The following is a 12,671-nucleotide window of genomic DNA, read 5'->3' on the forward strand; positions in this document are numbered from 1 at the left end:
CCATTCAAGGCCCACAGCTGTAATTGGTGAATCTCCTGATCATGTTTTTTTCTTCTGTCCTTGTCACTACATTCTGGTTATTTATCATTTGGTTTTAATAGCTAATATTTAATAAATACTTGGGTGTCTGATGTGGTACATGATTCACATGTAATAATTCATTTAGTTACCATAACAGCAAATACAGTTTAAAAAAAAAGAGCACTTCATTGACTGACCACATTTTACTAAGCTTGGAGAAGTGGTAATTCCTACCAATCAGTTCAAGCTCAGTGCTCATGCCCATAACCACTGTTCTTTCCTATCTGTCAGTGGGTATGAGGAAACATCTTTATGAGGAAACACAATTCCACTGCATTTGGAAGTATAGCCTCCTGGGTGTCTGGGGCTTCTCATACAACTGGAAGAAGATGCCCAAAAGTAACTTTGTAGTATATTAGATGGGTCATAGGATCGCTGCTGTGGAAGGAGAGAAGAGAAGGAAATAAATTCAAAGAATCTCCAGAGAACACACTCATGACATCATTCACTGAGGTTAATGTTCATGAATACTTAGGCAGAGTCATCAACAGCCCAGTTCCCTTATACCTTAGATATGAAACTGGGGCGGCGGTCACCCCTGACCTAGGAAAGAACTCTATCTAGTTGATATGCTACATAAAGTCAAAAGAAACATAAAACAATCAACAACATAAGAAGTTATAAAAGTCAACCGCAGTGCCATGTCAACCGCAGGGGGTGGGGGGTGGCTATGGTCTCTCTGTATTTCTCTCCTAATGGAGTCATGAATTTCTCTTCTGTCTTCTTTTCATTTTGTTATGATTTTATATGATGCACTTGGGTGCTACCTAACTTCCAACGTAGATTGTATGCAACAGTAAAACACTGTTGCCAGAAGTCCTCAGGGGAAGTTAAGAATAGCAAGATCTCAGGCTATCTCTCTCTGGGGACAGAGTGGGTGCGGTTATGGGTCTGTGAATGACAGCTGTGTTAGCTAAAACCTCTTATCCTCCCCTTTCCTCATCCCTTCCTTCTTTTCTTCCTTCCTTTCTAGTGTTTAAGATTTGTACTTAAGGGATTAGACCTGGATTTGGGCCAAGAAAAAGGATCCATTGCAGTGAAACTCTGCCTTTCCCTTACCTTTTTCCAACACCAAATTCCTCTTTCAAGTACTGCAGAAGTGCCCATTATATCATGTTTCCTGATATTACCTGCTGTGCTGCCAGTACCATAATGCTACTTCCATCTTGTTTCCAACCAAACAACTCACGGGAACAGCCTTAGACTTGGCAGACTTACCTCTCAGACCTTAAGGCTTGAATGAGTAATGCAAGATGAAGGAAGGTTAGAGCTCATTTGCATCATTGATGTCACTGTCCAGAAAGGGTCCTGCACATTGCAACCTGGAGACTCCTTCCCGCCACCTCCCCACAGAACTAGAATGACATTTATTTCCCAAGGAATAGGGCAGTGGGTGGAGAGAAGCTATGTTTTGCCCAATTTAGAGATTTCAAGAGGAGTGAGGCACAGTCAAAAATGCCAGTGTAGTGAGGGTGCTGGCCGGTTGTTGGAGGGGACCTACTCTGACATTAAGACTGTAACAACATTCTTTTTCCTAACAAGACTAGGGATAACTTCTAAGTCATAGTGGGGTTTTATTTACTCATAGGATTTGTGTATGTGTGTGTGTGTGTGTGTGTGTGTGTGTGTGTGTGTGTGTGTGTGTGATGTGTATGGTATGTGCATATGTAGCAGGTATGTGCAAGGGTGTGTGTGCCTACACACACACTGGAGCATAACAAGGCCAGTTGATTGTCTCAACTGTTATTCCTCAGGCATTACCAATCTTGTCTTACCAATCAAGGTCTCTCACTGGCCTAGTCTCTCACTGGCCTAAGACTCACCCTTCTACTAGGCTGGCCAACGATCTTTCTGTCTCTCCAGACTGCTGAGATTACAAGTGTGCTCCATCACAGCAGGCTTTTTATGTGGTTCTTGGGACCAAACTCAGTTCCTCATACTTGAAAGGCAAGCCCTCTGCCCAAGGAGCCATCTCCCTTGTCCTATTCATATGGTTTTTACACATAAGACAGACGGTGACAAAAACTGAAAGGTTTTGTTTTGCCCTCAACTCCCACTTTATGAAACTTTGCAACTGGTGAGACAGAGTCAAGGCTGCATGAAAAACAACAAAAGTAGAAGCCCTGGGATCTTAGTAAATACCCAAATATGGAAGCACAAACCACCATCTGTATAGGAATGGAGGTCCCCCAAAATATGAGAACCCCCTAAATGCCAATAGGAATGTGGAAGCCCAATATGAGAATGGGAAGGGATTCAAATGTAAGGTGTGAGGAGACAGGAACTAAAGGCTTTTCGGCAGAAGCATCCGAAGTGTCCCTTTCGGCTAGGGGCTTTTTCAGGCTGAGGAGTCCTAGAGGTAAGATGTGGTAATGACTTGTTCCTTTGTCTCTCTGATATTTTAGCATTTACCCCATTATCTGGCTCTGGATTTTTTATTCAAAGACCATTTAGCAATCTGTGTTACATCTGGCATCCAACTTGTGGGGAACGAATTCATGAAAAAGCCACTTCTTGCCTGTGGCCTTGCAGTCCCTGGCTCAGGTCCAAGCTGCATGTGGCTGGGATCCCCACACACTCCCTACCCTGCAGGCTAAGTTTTGTTAGAGCTTCTCTGCAGCAGACTCCCAGGTTCAGGCTCCAAACACACTGGAATTAGCCACTTTTGCACATTCCCCCATGCAAACAGCGGACTCTTGAGTTTCTTCCTTTTGGCTCTCCTTGGGCCCCCTCCTCAGGCTGCTGCCACACCATCATCTGAATCGCCCCTGTCAGCAGATTTGGTGAGTCAATTGGGATTTTTTTAAAGGGAGGAATTATTTCAAAGACAATTTTTTCCCACATTAAAAAAAAAAAAAGGGAAACATTTTACAATGGTGGTAGTTTGGTCTCTGTTTGATCATACAATAATGATTGACAGTACGAAAATGGAACAATTAAATGAGAGGATAATTAATGCCGATGGGATTTACATAATGCCAATTATAAATATTATTTGTTTGATAATTTCTGTTTTATCATTTAAAAACTTAGTTAATATGAGTGCCAAGATAAAAGTTTTAGAAAAACCAGTTAAAACAGATCATAGAGATATTCAGACCCATAAAGAAGAATTTAAAGGTGAACCAATCTCAGTATTGCATTATAAGGTTAGAGAGAAACAGCCTAAAGCATTCAAACAGCCAACCTTAATCTATCCAGTAACCTTACAGGAACTGCCAAATGCTCAAGGCTGTGTAAGAGCTGACTGGACTCCTGTGAAAATGTTAGATTTGAGGAGATTCAAAGAAGCAATAGTCTCATATGGCATCCACTCATCTTTCATGAAGCTAATGTTAAACTCATAGTCAACTTGTAATAGAATTACAAGACTGGAGAGATTTGGTTACAGTAGTCTTAGAGGCTGGTCCCCAATTACAGTGGAGGACCAGATGGAAAGATGAGGCTAAGACCACTGAACAATGAAGTAGAGCTAGAGGTATGGAAATTTCCCAAAATCAACTTCTTGGAGAAGGCAATTATGCTGATATACAAAGACAATCTTTAGATGATGACCACACTCTAGCTTTTTGCTGCATGGAAGCCTTGAATGCTTGGGACAGAATTGAAGAAGTAGAAAAGAAAATTGAATCATTTACTAAAGTTATACAGGGTCTCAAAGAAACCTTCACTGATTTCTTACAAAGATTGACTTTAGCAGTAAATAGAATGATACCAAATTCAGAAGCTAGACAGATAATAATTGAATCTCTAGCTTTTGAAAATGCTAATGCACAATGCAAAAGGATAATTTGGCTATTAAAAGTAAAATTGGCACCTTTGGAGGAATATATCTGAGATACAATTAATATTTAATCTTATGACTGTGATGATGCTTGGGTAGTAGAGGTGATTTCCAAAGATTGGAAGAAAAACAGTAATGTCAAATGCTTTAATTGCAGTAAACAAGGTCATAAAAAGGGACTGCAAACAGGGAATTCTTGGCATAATGTTTCTGGTGGGGCAAAGGCAGACATTGAACTAACTGAATATAGATCAATAAGGGACAGACAAGGTAATCTTTTGTCTTTGCTATCGGAAAACTCCCTGAGAAGCCCCTTGCAGGCCCCCATGCCAAATTCAGTTCAGTCCTTTCCTGTCATCATGGAGGAAACTCCTCCCCAGAGCAGTTAAAGAACCTAATACCTATTATAAAACAAAAAACAAAAACAAACAAACAACAACAACAAAAAAAAAAAACATTCTGGCTCAGGGTGATAGTACACATATAGAAGAGAGAACAAAATACTCAAGAGAAATCATAAAGCAAAATTTTTGGCAGACTTCTATAAATGAACAAAGACCAAAATTAAAAATACAAATAGGGTGGTGGTGGCGCATGCCTTTAATCCCAGCACTTGGGAGGCAGAGGCAGGTGGATCTCTGTGAGTTTGAGTCCAGCCTGGTCTACAGAGTGAGATCCAGGAAAGGTGCAAAGCTACACAGAGAAACCCTGTCTTGAAAAACAAAAACAAAAACAAAAAAAATACAAATACAAATAAATGACATTCTCATTGAAAGTCTTGTAGATACAGGTGCAGATATAACAATAATTGCACCAGAACCTTAGCATCAAAATTGGCCTCTTCAGAAGGTAAATGTTCAGCTTTTGGGGACTGGAACATTATCTCAAATGAAACAAGCATGAGATGGGTCAAATGTATAGGGCCAGAAGGACAGAGAGGCTAATATCGCTATGACTTTATTGAGACATGATTTATTACAGCAATGGAATAGCTAGATTAACACTCCTCCAGTCTCAGAAACAAACCATAAACTAACATATGTTTCTGAGAAAAATATTAGAAGGTATTATAAAGGACAGTCACCAACCATCCAGATTGTACAAGAACAGGGCACAGGAGTTGCTTATCTTTCAAACACACCAACAGCCCTAGCATTAAAATGGTTAACAGATAAGCCTGTATGGATTCAGCAATGGTCTTTAACAACAGAGAAGCTACAGCCCTTCTATAGGGTTTTAAAAAGGATTTTCCATAACCTGGCAACAAGCCAAGAAAATTTCCTGCTTGTTCTTTATACAATCAAACTCCAGTACCAGCAGGATATAACCCAAAGGGTGCTCAGAGGAATGAAATCTGGCAGATGGATGTGTTTCATTTTGTAGAGTTTGGAAAATTGAAATATGTACACCACACCATTGATACTTATTCAGAATTTCAATGTGCAAGTGCTCTGAGTTCTGAAAAGGCTGATTCTGTAATCACACATTTGTTCGAAGTTATGGCCATCATGGGTATACCTGTACAAATTAAAACTGACAATGCTCCAGCATGTGTCTGGCAAAATGAAACAGTTTTTTGCTTATTACAATATAAGGTATATCATAGGTATACCACATAATCATACGGGCCAAGCAGTCATAGAAAGATCAAATCGGACTCTAAAGGATATGGTAAATAAACAGAAAGGGGTAACAAAACCCCCAGAAATAGATTACATAATGCTTTACTAACTTTGAAATTTCTTGATGCCAGTGAGAAAGGAACAACAGCTGCAGAGAGGACATTGGATAATAGAAAAAACTACAGAATCAAATCAGCCTGTAAACTTTAAAGATGTGCTGACCTCAGAATGGAAACCAGGATATGTGTTATGTTGGGGATGAGGTTTTACTTTTGTTTCCACAGGAGAAGAGCTATGGATACCATCATAATTGATAAAGTTTTAATCTGAACAAGAGAGACATCTTAATTAGAAGAAATGATTGTTCATTGACCACCATGACCATTCAATTTAAACTAACTTATACCATTAACAAATGCTTTTCATTTGATCAGATATAACTTGCCAAAAGGGAACTTCCTCAAAGTTAAAATTGGAGAAGGGTTTTGCTTTTATCTTTCAGGAGAATGAAGGCTAAGGAATCTGAAGAACACTGCAAATGAGACATCTGGAGAAATGGACAAATCATCCAGAAAAAAAATGTTCCAAGATAAAGTGAAAATTGGCCTATTGATGTATCACATATCTAACAGGATACAATTTCATAAACCTTCCTAAATATTTGTTTCTGCTGTTCTCTACAGATAGATAATACAAATGGTTTTTATGTAGTCCCAATTCAATTAAAAATTAAAGCTAGCTTTGGAGCTGAAGTGTGGCTCTCTCCTTCTCTGAACCCAAGCATGCTTGCTAGAAGAAAGTGCAAAATCTCTGCATCATGTTAGAAGAGCCAGCTGATATGGGACAGAAGAAAACCCAAAATTAAGGGACTATTCTATTGGCATTAATCTTATGATCCTTTGGTTTTATTTTGACTCTTTAAAACTTTTCTTAAGATATGAATTTTACATCAAAAACATTTTAAACATTTGTCATGATATTAATGGTCATATAGAGTACTAAGTAATTCTAGAAAAAAAGCTTCATCTAATTTCCTATACATGATTTTGTGTTTGAATCTCTATCAGTTTTCTGCAGTGATGGGACCCCATAATGACAATTACATCAGCATGATGATAACATCATTACACTGACAAATACCACCCAAAGGTCAGCTTTGGACTACAAACTGAGATGATACAGCCTCAGAGACTACTCCAATCAGTACTTGACCATAATCCTAACTTTTCTTTGTGTCCCCAAGACTACCAGCATCCCAAATCAGCAGGAAGTAGCCTAGAAAACCATGTCCACATTCCCCAAAAAATGGATTATGGATATTTGTCATTGTTTAGTGGTTGATTAAAAATTGTTATTGACATGGTCAATCTCTTTCTGAATGAAAATCTCTTTCTAAATGAAAAAAGAGAATATAGATAAGAGGTAGATTATTAAATCTACTCTGAAAAAAGAGATATAGAAATGATAGGATAAAGGGTAGATTATTGAATCTACTCTGAAAAGAAAAAGAAAGAATATAGTTATGATAAGATAAAAAGGTAGATAATTGAATCTACTTTTAAAAAGCAACTACATTTTAAATATTTTATATTGGATTGGATTTTTATATATTGTGTACAAATTTTACATATTGATACAAATTTAAGATTAATTTTGTTGGAATATATCATACATATATTTCTACTCTTTTTAAGGTATACAGTTCATTTAACAATGTAATGAAAATTGCTAGTCCTTGAAAGTTATTATTACCAACTAATTAGGATATAAAGAAATGGAAGTTAGTAGTTATTACAATCATACTTGTAGTCAAATTAGGTATGTTTTCAAGGTCAAACAGATATATTTTAGATGGACAGGTCACCTTCAAACACCTCAGAGATCTACAGAATTTAAGATGTTTTAATAACATAGATTCTTACTTTTTATGACAATGAGACATGTCTGTCCCTGGCAGCACCAATCTACATTAGAGAAGATAATGGGCATTGAAGAAATGCCATATGGAGTTTACTTTCTTTGTGGCAAAAATTAGCCGCTGGGCAAGAAAGTACCCTTGCCTTGACTTCTGACAGTATGCTGTCCAAATGTGACAAGCAGGACACAAAAGAAAGGACTGCAGAAATTTGCCAAGACAAAGTAGGACAGCACTTCAGAAAATCCTGTTTTACAGATAAATCTGTCAGATATGCTAGAGCTATAGGCCAAATATGGATGACCCAACATAGTAGAGGAACCTTGGGTGACCATCTAGGTAGCCAGCTGTTTCTGTCATTTCTCACATTTTTTAAGTCACTTGTTTGACTTCCTGCTTACTTAGGTAATATTTCCTTCTTAGGTCTCTGAGGGAGTTGAATACTACATAGTTATAGCTATGGTTTTCCTTGTTAACAAATTCAGGAAAGAAACTCACTAAAAATGTCTAAAGTGTATAAGTTTGAAAGACATCAAAAGATAGTATTCAATTGGTAAAACAAATTAGGATAGAAAGTGAATTAGGTACATTTTGGACTCACCAAAATAGGATAGGTAATGGAGTATTTTCTCTGAATTTGTCAAATGCTTATGAACTGAACATTGTTAATTTAATTCTTTTGTTTGTTTGTTTGTTTGTTTGTTTGTTTGTTTGTTTTTTTGAGACAGGGTTTCTCTGTGTAGCTTTGTGCCTTTCCTGGAACTCACTTGGTAGTCCAGGCTGGCCTCGAACTCACAGAGATCCGCCTGGCTCTGCCTCCTGAGTGCTGGGATTAAAGGCGTGCACCACCACCGCCCGGCCTGTTAATTTAATTCTTGACTGTGTATATTGTATATCCTTATCATATATAGTTTTTCTTATTAGTTACAACCCTCTTTATTATTTTAGCCAAAAATGGGGAAATGTGGTGATATATTGTGTACCCTAATAAAATTTGCCTGAAGATCAGAGAACAGAACAAGTCACTAAATCAAACATAGAGGCCAGGCAATGGTGGCATACACCTTTAATTCTAGCACTTGGGAGGCAGAGATCCATCTGGATCTCTGTGAGTTCAAAGCCACCCTGGACTATATGAGATTGACTCAGTCTAGGAGAGGAAATAGAGCCAGGCAGTAGTGGCATATACCTTTAATCCTAGTACTGGGAAGCACACATGAGTTTAAACTCCAGAAGTGATGGCTGGGTGGAGAAAAGTATGTATGGTTCGAGGAGACAGGAACTGAAGACTTTTGGGCAGAAGCGTCCCTTTCAGCTAGAGGCTTTTTCAGGCTCAGGAGTTGGTGGGATAAGAGGCTGTGGCTGTGGCTTGTTCCTTTGTCTCTCTGATCTTTCAGCTTTTACCCCAATAATTGGTACCGGGTTTTTTATTAATAAGATCTTTAGAAATTCAAACAACAAAATGAGAAGGGATTCAGGAGAGTCCAGTTTGTGCCTGAGTCCAAGGGGATAGTGAGGCAGTAATGAGAAAATTCTGAATCAGTCTGGACCCTAAAACCTTTTGAAATGCACCAACTAAATCTTATTTCTAAGATAAAGCATCACCCCCGAGGAGAAACAACCAAAATTTAGTAGGACAGAGACAAGAGAAGCCCAAAAAGGAGGAGCTTCTGATAAAAGCAAACAGATGGTCCAAACTCAGGGCATGCACTGCCAGAAAGCCAAAGACTTAATTCTGTTTTAAAACAGATGAGGGACCTGCAATGCTGACAAGTGAGGAGAGTAATGCTGCTCCCCCCAAAACCAGCTGCTTCAAGTGCCACACACCCATGCTATGCTTGCCCAGGAGGGAGCCTTGCATGCCATGCCTCGGGGTTAGAGGCCCCGCAGCAGCTGATGAAGAGGCTGTCAATGGGTCTCCAGGGTACTAGGAGGCATGAACTCACAATTCTGAGATACAGCAAGATGTGATAGGGGCCATCGACATGGTAGAGTGTGCTCACTCACACAAGAGCTTCTTAGGAATGTGAGAAAAACCTGCTTTTCTCAAGCTCTTTGGGCTGTGTGTTAAGATTAAGTTTAGATAGTCATGGCCACTTGTGCAAGATTTAGGAGAGAACCAAGGTGTCCTTTCGGGCATCTGCTGTGTTCAACTAGCAGACATGATCTTGAGCCAGGAGGGTGTGCAGTGTTCTCTGGGATCTACTTGCTGGCTTCTTCCATGCCAAGATGCACAAGATGTCCATGTTTTCCCTCAACTGTGATCCAGCAGAAGTGAGGTGGTCCTGGAGAAAAAACAGGACACTGGCAGTACCTTGGTTCCAGACTTTGCCTAAAATGACATATCCCTAAAAGTATCCTAAGTATTTTTTCCTCTCAATTCCTCATTCTTCTGATTCTGCTGCCTCCCAGAAATTAGTTTATAAGGGTTTACAAATATTTCTAGAAAGGCATCCTAGAACAAGCTCTGTGAGAGTCTCCATTTCTACTCAATTCTCTACATTTCATATGGCTTGGGTTTGTTTGTTTGTTTGTCCAGTGGAAGTGATATGATTTCTTTTATGTGAGACTAGTCCAGGTTTGTAGGAAATCAAGAACTGGTTAGTCTTGAGAAATGTCAAAGAAACCAGGAAGGGTTCAGCAGCCTAGAAAAGACTTGCACAATCTCTTAAAAGCGGGGTAAAGACCAAAGAGCTGGGGTGAGGAGCATGTGGTTTGAATTGGAGTGTCAGATGTAAGCGAATGTTCAGAGACAGAAGTTATCACCATTTCCACGTGGGGCAAGGAAGCACAACTGAAGAAGAAAGTGCTCTGGAAACCATGGATGTAACATGGGCACGAGGACAAAGAAATCAGAGAGTTATGCTACATGGAATGGCAACCAGAAGGCAACAGAGCTCTGAGAGATGTCCCTAGGAGAGAGAGGTAAGCACCTCAGGTGGAGGCTGAGCAAGACTGCTGGGCTTGGAAATTTTGAATGGTTGCTGGATACCCCGATAAAGCTCACTCTTTCACTTCTACAGAAGAGGCAGGCATTAGCAGGCCCTGGACTCCCCCACCAACCCCACCTCTGTGGAAGACAGCTCCCAACCAAACATGACCCTTTTTGTCTCTGAAGCCATCCTCAGAATGCTTCTGCCACAGCTCCAGGCAGTCATTAACAATCAATAGCACTTGGCAGTAAAATTCTACCAGTGTGGTACCCAATGTGATGAATGCTGTCCTAACAACTCCTAACACTTACGATAAAATATTAATGGTCTTTATTTATTTATTCACAATTTTATTGTAAACACAATTAACAATCTCATTCTTCTCAGACACAACAATAATGATTTCAGCAATTGAACTCTTAAAGGAGCAACATCCACTTGTCCGTGACGAATACAGGTTTCAAAAGGCATAGGCAGATTGTGTCAATAGTCTCTCTCCGTGACTGAGTCTGAAGTGTTCTAATTCTTATTAACATTTCCATGTGCTGGATTAAGTTCAAAATAAGTGACATGTGTTTAGCATTCCATGTTGTAGAAACTCTAAGATTAATTTCAAACAAATCGAATAAACGGAGATGCGTGCAATTCTTACAAACATTTCATTCTCATCACCTGTCACTGTCAACATTAATAAATGAACCAGCCAAAGGCTCACAAATTCACTGGCTGTACTGATCCCACAAAACCCAGCCCCACCAAAAGCTGAGAAAAGCACACATCACCATTTTGCAATGTGACAGACCTGTCATTCTAAATGGGACTTTTAGTTCTGAGGATAATAAATGATAAAATATTTTGTGTTTGGTTTTGTACATGCTTGTATATGTGAAGCTTCATGTGTCGGGGAGTGTGAGTGTACACAAATGTGTTCAGGATGGAGTATGGAGGTCAGAGGACAGATTCAGCTGCTACTCCTCAGGTGCCACCCACCTTGCTTTCTTTATCTTTTTCTTTTTCTTTTTCTTTTTTTTTTAAAGGTAGACTTATCTTTAAAAGTAGGTTAGGCTTGCCTGGCCAACAAGTCCCAGAGAGCTGCCTGTTTCTGCCTCTCTGACACTGGGATTACAGTTGCACACTACCCATACCCACCTCTTTTATATGATTTCTTTCAATCAAAGCCAGATCCTAATTCCTGTAAGGCATACACTTTGCTGACTGAACTATCTTCCCAGCCCAATATAATATTTTCAAGTGGCCTTTGGAGACAGGTGTACCTGGCCCTGGGTATGAGAGATTGATGGGTCATGAGGTAATGGAGTCCAGAAATGGACATTTTAAACTTCTCCGGTAACTCAGTAGGTGGGTACCCCAGTAAGTGCACATTCTCATTAGACAAAGATGTCATGATATTTCCCTATAGAAAATCAAGAAATAAGCTGAATAGAGGGGATTGCCAGCATGGCTTTTCCATTGCTGTGATAAGACATCATGACCAAGATACATGGTCTCTCTTGAGCATGGCCTATCTACCAAGAGAACATGCCTTTAAAGAAAACTAACTCCCTCTCCCAGCAGCTATCAACTGCTCCTCCACAGGTCTCACTGTGTAGCTCTGGTTGGCCAAAAGGTAGAGCTTTCCTCCATGAAAGAAAAGATGTTTTCAGATGGTCCCTGTATCATTTAAAGCAGTATGTTGCAAGCTTATTGGGTCCAAGTCACCTGGAGGCAGGGCCTGGCAGCTTGCACTTCCTACTCCTTCCAGGTATGCAGCTGCTGAGAGCCAGGGATCAACACTTTGAGACCATTGGTATGTAACAATGGCTGTCAAGGCTTTATGAACCATGGGGACCTCACCCCATGACCACTCTTGTTCCTTTCCTGTTACTAACCCCTCTGCTTAATTTCAGTCACATTGGCTACTTGCCTGTCTCTGAAAGGCCAAGCAGATACCTACCATGTTGTCTACCTTTTGTTTGTCTCTCCTTTCTGAATGCTGCTCCCCCAGAGAGTCTCCTGAGGTACTCTTGACTTTCTTCAATCCTTTGCTTAGATGTGTCGTGACTCCCCTTCCTACCCTGTTTAAAACTGTGCACTCTACCCCTCTCCAACATCCCTTTGTTCCTTTTATGACTTATTTTTTCCCTTAACTTTTACCATCAGCTATCCTGTTATATGTTACATATTTACTCATTTAAAAAAATCTTCTCCCTGATAATGGACCTTAAATTACTACCATATCACACACCTCAGAGCTCTGGTCTTATGAACAGGTTCTCAGTAGTATTTCTTTACTTAATAAACACTGAAATAAGAGAGGAATGAAGGGAAGGGAGATA

This window comes from Onychomys torridus, chromosome 7 (assembly GCF_903995425.1).
Source record: "Onychomys torridus chromosome 7, mOncTor1.1, whole genome shotgun sequence".
In the NCBI taxonomy this organism is placed as follows: Eukaryota; Metazoa; Chordata; class Mammalia; order Rodentia; family Cricetidae; genus Onychomys; species Onychomys torridus.